Below are 12,698 nucleotides of genomic sequence, written 5' to 3'. Positions count from 1 at the left end.
TACAGTCATGCTTCTCAGTCAGCATGAAATCAGGAATCTCAGTCTCTGCAGAGATAAGATAGGTAGGTTTGAGTGGAATATTACATCTTTCTCTGGTCCTCAAGTGTTGCTACATACAACATAGAGATTTTTTGCTAGATGAAACTGCATGCAATGAACAGTCAAATGGCTCCAGTTATCCTACTGCATCCACATTTCAGATTGACTCAAACCTCTTCTGGGAAGTCTGTAAAAGAAAGATTAATTGCAAATAGGAAGCTTTAGAAAACACAGACATCTGGAAGTAAAGATATCATAGCGGTGCAATCCACTGTGGAATAGAAAATTTGTTTAATTCAACCTTTAGACTCAAAAGCCAGAAAGAGAGCCAGAAATTTAATGGCACACATTTGTTTATGTAAGGTCTGCTATGCAGAAGCACCATCCAAATTAATTTGCACACTCTCCAAAACAGCAGGTGCTGGGTGTGCTGAACTGTCAGAGCACCCAGTTCCCAGGGGTAAATACACATCATCACTCACATGAATCCTTCAATCTCTCTCTTCAGCCTGGCCAATGATCTTTGTCACCTGCATAAACCCCTTCTTGCTCAGCTTCTTGCAGGTATGCAGTGCTAGGGAGGGACAGGGAGGAAACCAGCAGCGCTGATTCCATAGGGATGACTCTCATCTACTTCTCACTCCTATCCAATATAAATCCTACACCATATCTTATCTGGATGTGCAGCTGCTGCATTCAAGCGTGGATATGCAATTGTGTTAATATAACAGGTCAGTAGCTTTTAATACTGTGAGCTATTTTGCTGGTGATGTTTACATTGTGCTGTTTTTAATTTCCCACTCAGCAGGTTGAAATATTTTCTTCCAGACTCTTTCTCCTTAATCCTCTAAGTCTGTTTCTAATTGAAGCTGATATTAAAAGCAAGTGGTTTTTTTCCCCTAATGTCATTTCATGCAGTGCATTAGTATTCTCAAACATCTTTGCTTGTCAATAGGTAACAAAACAGCAATATGGACAATATGTCTTAGCACCCTGGTTTGCAAAAAGTATTGCACCATGAGAATCTCCAAACTCATTCACACTGTCATCCCATAGTGAAGAACAGAGGTTCAGCTCAGAATTTTGTAGTCTTTCTAAAAATATCTTTTATCTGATAGATGACTGGGTAATAGAAAGTACATTAGAACATCAACAAAACACACTGATTGATGGAACCTTGTCAGCTACTGAATTTGTTTCAAATCCAGTTTAACAGTGTATATAGGCAAGGTGTGAGAGACCAACTGTGAATTACCCCATATTGCATATTGCTTAGAATTCTCTAATGGAGTGAGTCACCTCCATTTTCATTCAAGTCAAAGTAAGTAATAAAAGCATTTAGCTCTGCAGAACTGAATGATAAAATGCAGGATTGTTCTATAAGGAAAGGAAAATTAACTGTTGCGTAATAAACAGATACAGGAATTTCAGAGATTTAAAACTCTAGACCACCTTGCATCTTCACTATAACTTCTTTGATTAGGACATACTCCTATTTAAAAAAATCTTTATAAAAGACATATATAATCTTTAATAAGACCTATTCCTATTTAAAAAAATTATTTATGGTCAGAGAAACAGAAACACCCCATTCTGAAACCCAAATCAAGGGTGAGGAACAGAAACTTTTAGTTATTGCTACTGAGTATTATAAGATTATGGATCAAAAGATTATGGCCCTTCTGGCATCCTTAGATAAAGAAGTAGAGAAGCAGCTGTGGAGCAACTGTAGAGCCTGGTTTAGTAAGACATATTTAGACATGTGAAAGAGCCACCTCTTTTTGAGATGAAGACTGAAGAACTAGAGAAGTCTGAAATTTCCTCCTGCAGAAGTTACTCTGTTCCACCATCAGTCAGGGAGCATCAGCTCCCGTCTCATAAATGCAATTACAAACTCATGATTGATTAAGCTAAACTGTAATGTGTATATTCAGTTTAGGAGGAAGAGAGGGCACAAATACACTAAAAGAGGAAAGATGCAACAAAACTGGGTAGGGGGAAATACTAAATGGGCAGCACTTTTCTAGCCTAAAGTTTGCAGCAGATACTAGCAAATTTCCAGTGAAAGCATGAGTGTAGCATAGGTATAAAATCACATTTTCTTTGTTCCAAATCCCCCTGGTTGATTTGAAACTTTTCTTCTTATTAATTTAATAATAATAATAAAAATAAAATTTAAAAAAAAATTAAAAAAAAAGACTACCAATAGCGATTGAAACATTTAGCATTCTAAACATGTTCTACTTCATATGTGAGAGTGAGATTTCTTTTGTTTGAGAACATTTCAGTCCAGAACACAACAGAATAAGCCAGTATTAAGAAATAACAACTTTCTAAATGTTTGGGGCTGGACTGTAAAAGTTCCGTTGTTTTAAAGACTGAAAGAACTTATTCCCGAGACTTTATGTGCACTACACATTTCTAGGGTAGCACATAGTTAAATTATAAAATGTCTGTGTTACCCATCTCCTAGAGAAACAGTGCTAAAAGGAATGTGATGAATTTCCATTTTAAAGGCTCCAGAATCCTTTTGTTTCTTTACTTTTGTGAAACAAGGATCCTGACCCCTCCGGTGAATAGAAGCCACTGAGACTCAACCTGCAAGGACTGAGTTGCCACCTCTGCTGACATCAAGCAGTCAAAAGTCTTCTCTTGGAAGGAAGTCAAATGTGCAATGGATAAATCAGATAATTTCATGATATAAGCAGAGTCTCAGTAGAAATGTTATTGCCAGTCTTCTACTCAGTAAAAAGTCCAGTTTTATCTCCTTACACAGAGACACAGTAAGAGGATTCTCCCTCCCAGTAACGTTTCTCACAGAAGTCCATCTGAGACTGCTGTAAAGTACAAAAAGTACTGAATACATTTAGAAATTATTTTTAAACTTGGTCCTGCTTCATTCCCCTTCCCTTTTACAACATTTCTATCTGCATGATAGTCTTCCACCTTCTCTTGAGAGCTATTCTTGGGCTTTATATTTCCAGGAGTGCTTCTATTACATGCTAATTGGCTTAACTAACTACAAGACACAGCTCCAACAAAAGCGTTTCCTATCTAGTCAATGTGGCCATTAAAAAGTGATTTGCATTACATTTGGAACACCAGACACTTAGCTTGTGAAAGGGGCTAATGAAGCATGTGTTCTGGGCACACAAATCAGGTGCTAGAGGTGTAGAAAGCAGTACACAATTCTTTTGCAGAAGCAATTTAGAAGAACTTAATTAGTGGTTTTTCAATAACGACTTTTTCTTTTTTTCTTTTTTTTTTTTTTTTTCTGTGAAAAAATAATTAAGAGGAATAGAGAACACTTTCCTTAAGAAATTTGTCAACTGAAAGATAAAACACAGGCATTATTTGTAGTAATTAAAGAAGTGATTCAACATGGGCTAGGTTAGAAAGATATTCTGTAAATTATATTTTGAAAGCAGAATTTAGAAGGGCAAGTGCAGCCTTCAAGTGTGCTTATGACCTAGTGTACTGTCTGGAACAATACAAAGCTTCTGGTCTTGCTCACATGTTTATTTCTGTCAACTAAGATGTGTGGATCCCTAATAATAAGCAGAATTTTTCTGGAGGTGTAAAATGTCAGTTCTGCCAGGTCTGGCATATACTTCTTTGAGAAATATGCTATCTCCTGGAAAGCATCTTTTAACTCTTCCTCAGTATTTTGTTTCTCTGTGCATCTTCTCAAAAAGACAGTTAAAAAAAAGTAATTAAAAATTGTGAAGTATCCAAGTTAATTTTTCCTGCCTATTTACTTTTGTTCCCATTTTAATAAAGAAAAGATCACTCCTATAAAACCCTGAACCTACCCATTTACCTTCTACTATCTGGCTTTTCTTTCAGTGATAATACCATGGCTTCTGGCTGCACACAAGCTTGTGCACCTCAGTCCAACTTAAAATTAATAAATGTTTCATTTGCTTTTGGACTGGTGGGTAATTAATTTTCTGCTGCAATGATGTCCAAAAATTCTTGTTTGTTCATCCTCTCTTCAAACTCTCCTGTCACCAGTAAACTCACAGAAATTACAAGTAATTGTAATTACTTACAATTTCTACATTTTCTCCTGTAGGCCAGGCATTTTTTTGATTATTGCAATGAATGGAACTGTTTCATACAGGTTAATTTCCATCTCTACTTTTGCTTTCCCTTATTGCAGTAATTCATCTTCTTTTGCATCTTCGGTGTCAAAATTGCCTTCACGTCTTTGAAGTAAAAATCTACGTAAATTTTTAAAGAGTGGAAACTGGATCTCCTATTGATTACCATGTTCTAATTCAGACTTCAAACACGATTTGCTATACAGAAATGGTCTCCGTGATTTGAGGTATTTCAGCTCTCTTTAGTTCAGAAAGCTTTGTATCTTCTCGCTATTCTGTGATTTGAGAACACGTCTCTCATTTCATTTAACTTGAAGCAGAGAATTCCTCCATTTCTGTGAGAGTTTTAGATCTTGCCTTCTCCATCCCAGTGTTTGTGAAGACAGTCAAATTCTGTTTAAATTACTACACATCTCTCTAGATTTTCAGAGATTTTAAAATCATACTACATATTATTCAAGGATTTTTTTAGTTTGTTTGGTTTAGTTTGCTTCCTGGCATTGATTAGGAATAAGAATCATAGTGCTTGACAAATGTTTGGTTTAGGCTGTAACATCCCAGTCAATAACATTTGAATACATTTCCATATTAACTCCCAGTAATATATTTTTGATTCAGATCAGGTGTGGCTGTGCAGTGTTTCCTAAAATTAAGATGATATTGATGCTGTCTTTTTCATAGAATCATAGAATCATAGAATCATAGAATTAGCCGGGTTGGAAGGGACCTCAGAGATCATCTAGTCCAACCCTTGACCCACCGGAGCAGTTGCTAGACCATGGCACTGAGTGCCACATCCAGTCTTTTTATAAATGTCTCCAGGGACGGAGAATCTACCACCTCACCGGGCAGTCCATTCCAATGCCTGATCACCCGCTCCGTGAAGAAATTCTTTCTAATATCTAACCTAAACCTCCCCTGGCACAACTTAAGACTGTGTCCTCTTGTCTTGTTGATGGTCGTCTGTGAAAAGAGTCCAGTTCCCACCTCGCTACAGCCTCCTTTCAGGGAGTTGTAGACAGCAATGAGGTCTCCCCTGAGCCTCCTCTTCTCCAGGCTGAACAGCCCCAGCTCTCTCAGCCTCTCCTCATAGGGCCTGTGCTCAAGTCCCTTCACCAGCCTGGTTGCCCTCCTTTGGACCTGTTCCAGGACCTCTACATCCTTCTTAAACTGAGGGACCCAGAACTGGACACAGTACTCGAGGTGTGGCCTAACCAGCGCTGAGTACAGGGGAAGAATCACCTCCCTGGACCTGCTGGTGACGCTGTTCCTGATACAGGCCAGGATGCCATTGGCCTTCTTGGCCACCTGGGCACACTGCTGGCTCATGTTCAGTTTCTTGTCGATGCAGACTCCCAGGTCCCTTTCTGCCTGGCTGCTCTCAGCCACTCTGTCCCCAGCCTGTAGTGCTGCATGGGGTTGTTGTGGCCAAAGTGCAGGACCCGGCACTTGGCCTTGTTGAACCTCATCCCCTTGGAATCAGCCCAGCTCTCTAGTCTGTCCAGGTCCCTCTGCAGAGCCCTCCTGCCTTCGAGTTGGTCCACACTTCCTCCCAGCTTGGTGTCATCTGCGAATTTGCTGATGAAGTTTTGCTGATGAATTTTGCTGCGGAAGTTTTGATCTTGCCCTACAGACTCAAAACCTGACTTTTCTGTACGGTCAGACCATGACCTCAGTGCCTGAGCTGCCAACTCACAGCACAGCAGAATGTGAGCCTCAGCAGCACGCAGTCCAGCCATTCCCTGTGGTTTTTGCAAGGGTATCAAGAGGTTACACCTGAAGTGTGTAACTCCCTGCTAGTTTAGGGGAGTTACACAAAGGAACCATGGTCAAAAATAAAGGTGTGTAACATTGTATTTTTGTGCATACACTTCTTGGTACTATATTTTAACCTTTCAAAATTTTTGCATTTTCTACTATGTTTCTCTCTAGTGGTGTTTTTTTTCCCTTTGCCTACATGTTGCAAAGTCTAGAAAAGTATCATCACAATAAGCTTTGGGTCTGAATGCCAATATAAGTATGTATTTACTGAATCACAGTATATATTTAAATTGACTTTTAAGCCCAAATAATTTAAACTCCCTTTAAATATTACCAATGTACTCTTTACTGCAAAGTATATAGTTACACTGTAATTTTAATCTATGCAGTCACTGTTGTACATGGGGAGAAGGTTACAGGTTAACTAAAGAACATTTTGATTTACTTCAGAACCCCTATCATGAAAAGGTGAAATACTTGTTCTCAAAGTAAACCTGACAGGTAGAAGGAGAGCATCTATTTCCACTTTGTCTTTTCTGCAGAAAACACTTTGTCTTCATTCTCTCATTTGCAGTAGAGGTCTATAAATCTATTTGAATATGCTTAGGGTAAGGAACTGGGAAGAAACACCTATGAATTAATATTTTCTGTCACTATGAATTCCAACACTAGCCTTATTTCATCATTTGTCAAATTCCTCAGTGATTGTCTAAAGGATTAGGAAGACCTGAAACCTGACATTTTGGAAACTGCTGATTCCAGCTTTCACAAGGAGAGTGAAACTTTTGGAAGATGATACACTGGGAGACAGACATAAAAATAGGGGTCTGGAAAGGCCCTCAAGAGATCATTTAGCCCATTTGTTTCTGGTGGGTGAAGATCAGCTCTAAGTAGGACTGGATGTCAAGCTTCACCAGAAGTCTGCATAGAAGCATCCTAATGCAGGGAAGCCTGAGTGCCCTTGGATGAGCAGGCAATGGATTATGTGGGGGGATGATGATGAAGGGATGGCATCTCATGAGTGCCTTGCAGGATGCCAAGACAGTGGTGAACTGGAATAGGCTGAAGTGTCCACTGATCTTATATTAATGTCCATCTTCTCACCAGCTTTGTGATCATTACTGTAATGAAAAGGTGCTGTAAGTTACTGTGAACAGGCTGTGCCTTTGGCTGTGCCTTGTGCCAGACTGTATATAGACACTGGAGGCCTTGCAGGTAGGTTAGAAAAAGCTGATTATGTACAATGATCAATGATCTGCTGCACTCATCACTATAAAAATAGTTTATTCCATCCTGCGTTAGATGGTCCTGTAACATTTCCTTTACTTGATCTCAGAGGAGTGCTCTGCAGATTTTCTCTGAACCTTCACAGGTATTCTGCCTGAATTTGGGGGAGAGAATTTGTGGATTTTGAACAGGAAACTTTCATTAGTGAACTGAATCCATGTGCAAATGCTAAAATTTATATTCTGTGGGAAGCTAAATGGATTTTTGTGGTCTGCAAGGTTAGAAAATGGGAAAATTGCTCAAAACCTGGCAAAGTAATGTCATCACCATTCTGCAGTTACTGTGGTATAACAGTCTAAGTTTTCATGAGGGGAAACCAATCCATATCAAGCTTGTGCAACAAGCCTCTGTCAAGCACTTTCTGGGAAGATTTTTGGAAGCAGCAGTGTAGACAGTGCTTTGAACGGGAAGGTAACAGAGGGCTCCATGGAAGCTGAGACAATAGTTGAACATATTCCAGTGAATCAAGAGCTATCACCATTCAACACCTTGAAGAGTGACCTACAAAGAGTTTTCTTTTCCAGTAAGACTTTTAAGGCTGATAGGACTTAAATATATAAAAATACTGCACATAGTTAAGGTATATAGGCACAAATCTGAAGTATTAAAGAGACAGAATCATCAGACAAAATCTAATCTAATTTTTATTTTTTTTTTTTGGAAGAGGTAAGGATTTTACTTTTTCTTTTAAAAAAAGTGCAATGTTCCTTAATTGATGTTGTGTAGTGACTTTAAAAGGTGATGCCTTGAAGGCCTGATATTCTGACACTCAAAATCTGGTTTAAGTATTTGTTTCACATTGTGAAAAAGATATTGTGCCAGTGGGTTGATTTCCTACATGTTTGGTTTTTTTCCTATTTCTTACTACAATAAAAAGAGCTTTTGTATTTAAAATAAAAAAATCATTATTTAGCTTCCTAGGAAAAATGTATGAGAACTAGACTAGATTGTTGATACTTGTTTGCAATAGAAAATCTGCTGCTGTCTGTTCTGTGTGCCATGTAAAAGGTATTTGGATCAGGAAAATTCCTTGTATGTTGAATTAAGCAAAGGAGTTTATAGGTCACACAGAGGAGAACTACGTTCTCATCAATTTACTTTTTCCTTTTGCATAGGCTGTACAGGAAATCCTGGACTGGTAAGAATTCAGGTAGGAATGCTGATTATTTGGCAGGTAATTAATTCTCATACCAACAAAGGAAGAACTAAAAATTCATTAAAAAAATCTTAAAAATTCTTGAAGATTATGGACACAGAACTTCATGAAATTAACTTCTATTATAAGGTTCATCCCGCTCCTAACTTCAGGAAGAAGCTAAACTGAGGAATTCAGTAGCTTATTTCGGTTTCACAAAAAATTACAAAAATCTTTGTAAATGCTCAAAACTTTTTTTTTTTTGTGTGTTTTACCACAAACCTTGAATCTACCAGCCCTAAGCGGCCATTTTCCCGTATTGCTGAATGCGGTCTCCAAATTCCGAACAACCGGGACTGGCAAACAAACACAAAGAGTGACCACTGAAAACATTGGCTGGCCCTAGCCCTCAGATGGAACCATACCCACAGCACCACCAACAATTGGCCTACGGCTTTGTGTTTTACCACAAACCTTGAATCTACCAGCCCTAAGCGGCCGTTTTCCCGTATTGCTGAATGCGGTCCCAAAAGTCCGAACAATCGGGACTGGCAAACAAATGCAAAGAGTGACCACTGAAAACATTGGCTGGCCCTAGCCCTCATATGGAACCCTACCCAAAGCACCACAAACAGTCGGCCTAAGGGTTTGTGTTTTACCACAAACCTTGCATCTATCAGCCCTAAGCGACCATTTTCCCGTATTGCTGAATGGGGTCCCAAAAGTCCAAACAATCTGGACGGGCAAACAAATGCAAAGAGTGACCACTGAAAACTTTGGCTGGCCCTAGCCCTCACATGGAACCCTACCCACAGCACAACCAACAATCGGCCTTCGGTGATTAGTTTCAACATTTATCCCCCATGCATGTTAGGTAAAAGTGGCTATAAAATATCACCACAAGCTTTCTTGTCTACAACTTTCTAACATGCAATACTTGGGATTTGGCCAAGAAAGTCAAACGTGCATGGAAGTTGCTTAGTGCAGGAGAAGAGAGAGACAAAGTGTGAACTCCAACCCTTTTTTCCTCTGCCAGTAAACTCTGCTTTAAGGTGCAGCACTATGAAATCACATTCAGCAGTTTTCCTCAAAATGCCTGGACTTGGAGTCACACGGTTACAAATGAATATCTTTTACTTGCCTTAACAGGATTACCCCACACAGCGACTGAGCTGAACCAGGCAGTTCAGAAAGCAGAAGATACATTAAAATAAACAAACAAATAAATTTTGTTATCACCATTAAAACAGTGACTTCTGAATACCTGAGAGAAAGACAGGTTAGGATGAAGCAGCCTCTGGAGTGGAATAGCTCCTCTTTAGATGTTACCTATCATTAGTGCAGAAGGACAGCCTGAAAGGACTCCCTCTCTCATGCCCAATAAATACAAATAAGAGTGGTCAGCCCGTAGCCCTGGATTTGTTACAGGAGTCATTAGGAAAACAAGCAGACAGCAAATACATTCTAAAAAAAAAAAAAAAACACAACCCAGCAAGGATTGTCAACAGTGCTACCCCTGTGAGTGTACCAATATTAAAACAGATTTGCATAAGGAGATGGGAAATGGGAAAAAAAACACTCCTGGGGTTACTATGTAATGACTTTCAGATTCATATTAATGATTAATACAGTGGATTGAAACTGAGAAGATATTTCTTGCATGGCAGCATTACCTCATCTCATATTCAATAGAGAGCAGTTGGAATACATACTACAACAATACAGAAAGACAAAGTGACTTTCTTTTCCAGAAATGAAAACAAAAACAAAATTGAAAATTTAAATAGAGAAACATAAGAAAACGCACTGGAAACATTACTGTGACTTTGTGTAAGTTGCAGCTTTCATCAAATCCTGACATATTTGTAAAAGCTGGGAAGTTTACCTCTTGACACAGTAGAATCAACGAGAGAAATTCCTCATTCTGTGCAATTCAAAGCACCAGGCTGCAAGGTATGTATTTATGCACCCTGACAGTAGAAGCACAGTAACTGCTGGTATCAAATAGTTGTATGTAAGGAGATTTGAGTCAAACATGCTGCCTCACATCTTTAACACCCACTGAGTTGGCTTCAACTTTTCCCATTAGAGATAATTATTTATAAAGCTTTGTGTGTGTTGAGCCTACAATGTGTAAAAATAGATACACTAACTAGAAACAATTCTCCTTCCCATTCTGTTCAATTATTTTGGTTTGCCTTTGCTATGTTCCAAACGGTCAACATCTTTTCTTCATTAATTAATTCAATTGGCCTTGCTTTTGTTGTCTGTTCTAGCTAAACAAAGTCTAAAAAAAGTTTCCATTGTTGCTGTTGCTGTGTTTCTAAAGCATCCCATGGTATGTCCGATTTGCTGTGTATTTGGCTATTTTTCATACGCTTGCTTTGAATTTTCATTCTCCACATCATGCAATGTTCTCTCTGGCATCAAATGTCTGAATTTCCTTCCTATCCCTTCTGTTACTGGCTCACGGCATGCTAATTTGATCATGATATGAATATAAATATTATATGTGTATATTACACATACCAAGTTTATCTTGCAGAGAGGCCTGGGGTAAATATGTTTTAAAAATGTTTACTTTAGCTATTGATTTGATTTAGAAAATATATTTCTTTGTCTCTGTTTGAGCCTATTTGCTTACATTGTTCCATAAATACTTTTGTAAATCATCTTCATTAAACAAGTAGTTGCAACTGTTAATTTTGATCAGATGCTTTAATAGTTGCCAGAAATATGGTTCAGAATTCATATTCCATCATTAATCTCCCCTTCAATTTACCATTCTTGCTGTTCTAGCTCACAATCCTCCAAGATATTCCCCACTTTTTCCTACAGTGAAGTGCCTCAGGATCTAAACAGGACTAAAGTAGTGAGGCTGAGCAGATGAGCCAATGTCTGCAGAAACAGATTTTGCTTTGCTGAGAAATTACCCAGTCAGAAAACAAAGCAGTGGAAAATGTAAATAATAATTCCATACCATTTGTGAACCATCTGCAGCCAACAGTTGTTCCCTGGAGAAATTAATGTATATTTCAAGACAACAAATATGAGAGAGAAATACAATCTGATAATACAGCTCACAGCTAGAGACAGATCAGGTAGGCATCTTGCAGTCCAATTTTTAGCTTTTCAAATGAAGTTTAAATTAGTTATATGTCGCTGCTGTATTTTACACCTCAGAGGAGAATTCACATAAACCATATAAAAAGTTAAATTAACATGTCACAATGTTTTTCTATTCTTCTATGTATCATACACACAATCAATGAAAAATACTCTTTTTACAAAGAAAGATGATATTCAGTCCAGCAAACAGAAATGCTTTTGTAGTATTCTTCTGATAGAGTTTACTGAAGCATGTTTGTTTTGCTGTGGGAAGTAATTTATCACCTGTGTGTGTTTTAGGACATCTTCTTAGCAACAAATTGCAGAATTAAAAAAGCCTGTCATTTTAAGACTCCAGCAAAACAGAATTTTCAGGAACTGGATGTAAATGCTATGATAATTGCTTTTGACAGAAGATACATTGATTAGACACAAAAGGAATGAACAAGAGCTTTAAATATTAATAGGGCTGTAGCTAACTTTCATAACTAACCTCAGGGATTTCAGGTGTTCACTGATAAGTTGTGTCTTATATAAAACTGCCTGTCCAGAATAATTTTCCTTGGTTTTCAGGAGAGCAGACCACTGCAATTCATGTTGCCCAGTACATTACAGGTTTGATTTTGTAGGCCATACAAAAGGAAGCAAGTGACTACATATATTGGTGTTGAAACATTGTAAGTCTAAAACCATAATAAGAACTGATGTTCTTAGCATCTACAAAACAGATTTCAGATTTCTGTGTGAAAGCTTATTTAGATTATTTGAAAGTATATATTGCAGACTTTTACTTCAACTGGGAAAACAGTACTTCTATCCAACATTCTATTATCACACAACTGACAAAAAAACATGAAAGTTCCATGGAAGTTAAATATTACAGATAAGAATGACATTTCTGGTACAAAAAGACAGTCTCCTTGAGGATATATTTCAAGAGTCAAGGTCAGTTTTTGAAGAGCACTTAAAAGAACATTTAATTTTGAAGAGGATTGCCAGAATGCAAATGTAGTGATAACACAAAGAGTGTAAACCCAAGGTGCTTTTCTGCCAGCAAATTGGGATGTTTTTGATTTATCACACATAGTAGAACTAGCCTGTCTTAGAATATTACTCCTTCTGGGAATAATAACATGCACTGCAATGTTCAGTGGCAAGCCTGTGAATTCACTGTTCCAGGGAAACACTCTAGTTCAAAAAAAAAAACAAACAACAAACCACCCTGGGCAAGCTGAAATAGAATGTCCCACTGTATTGCAACTCAC

Source organism: Calypte anna, chromosome 1, assembly GCF_003957555.1.
Source record: "Calypte anna isolate BGI_N300 chromosome 1, bCalAnn1_v1.p, whole genome shotgun sequence".
Classification (NCBI taxonomy): Eukaryota; Metazoa; Chordata; class Aves; order Apodiformes; family Trochilidae; genus Calypte; species Calypte anna.
Note: the sequence above shows the minus strand (reverse complement) of the source record.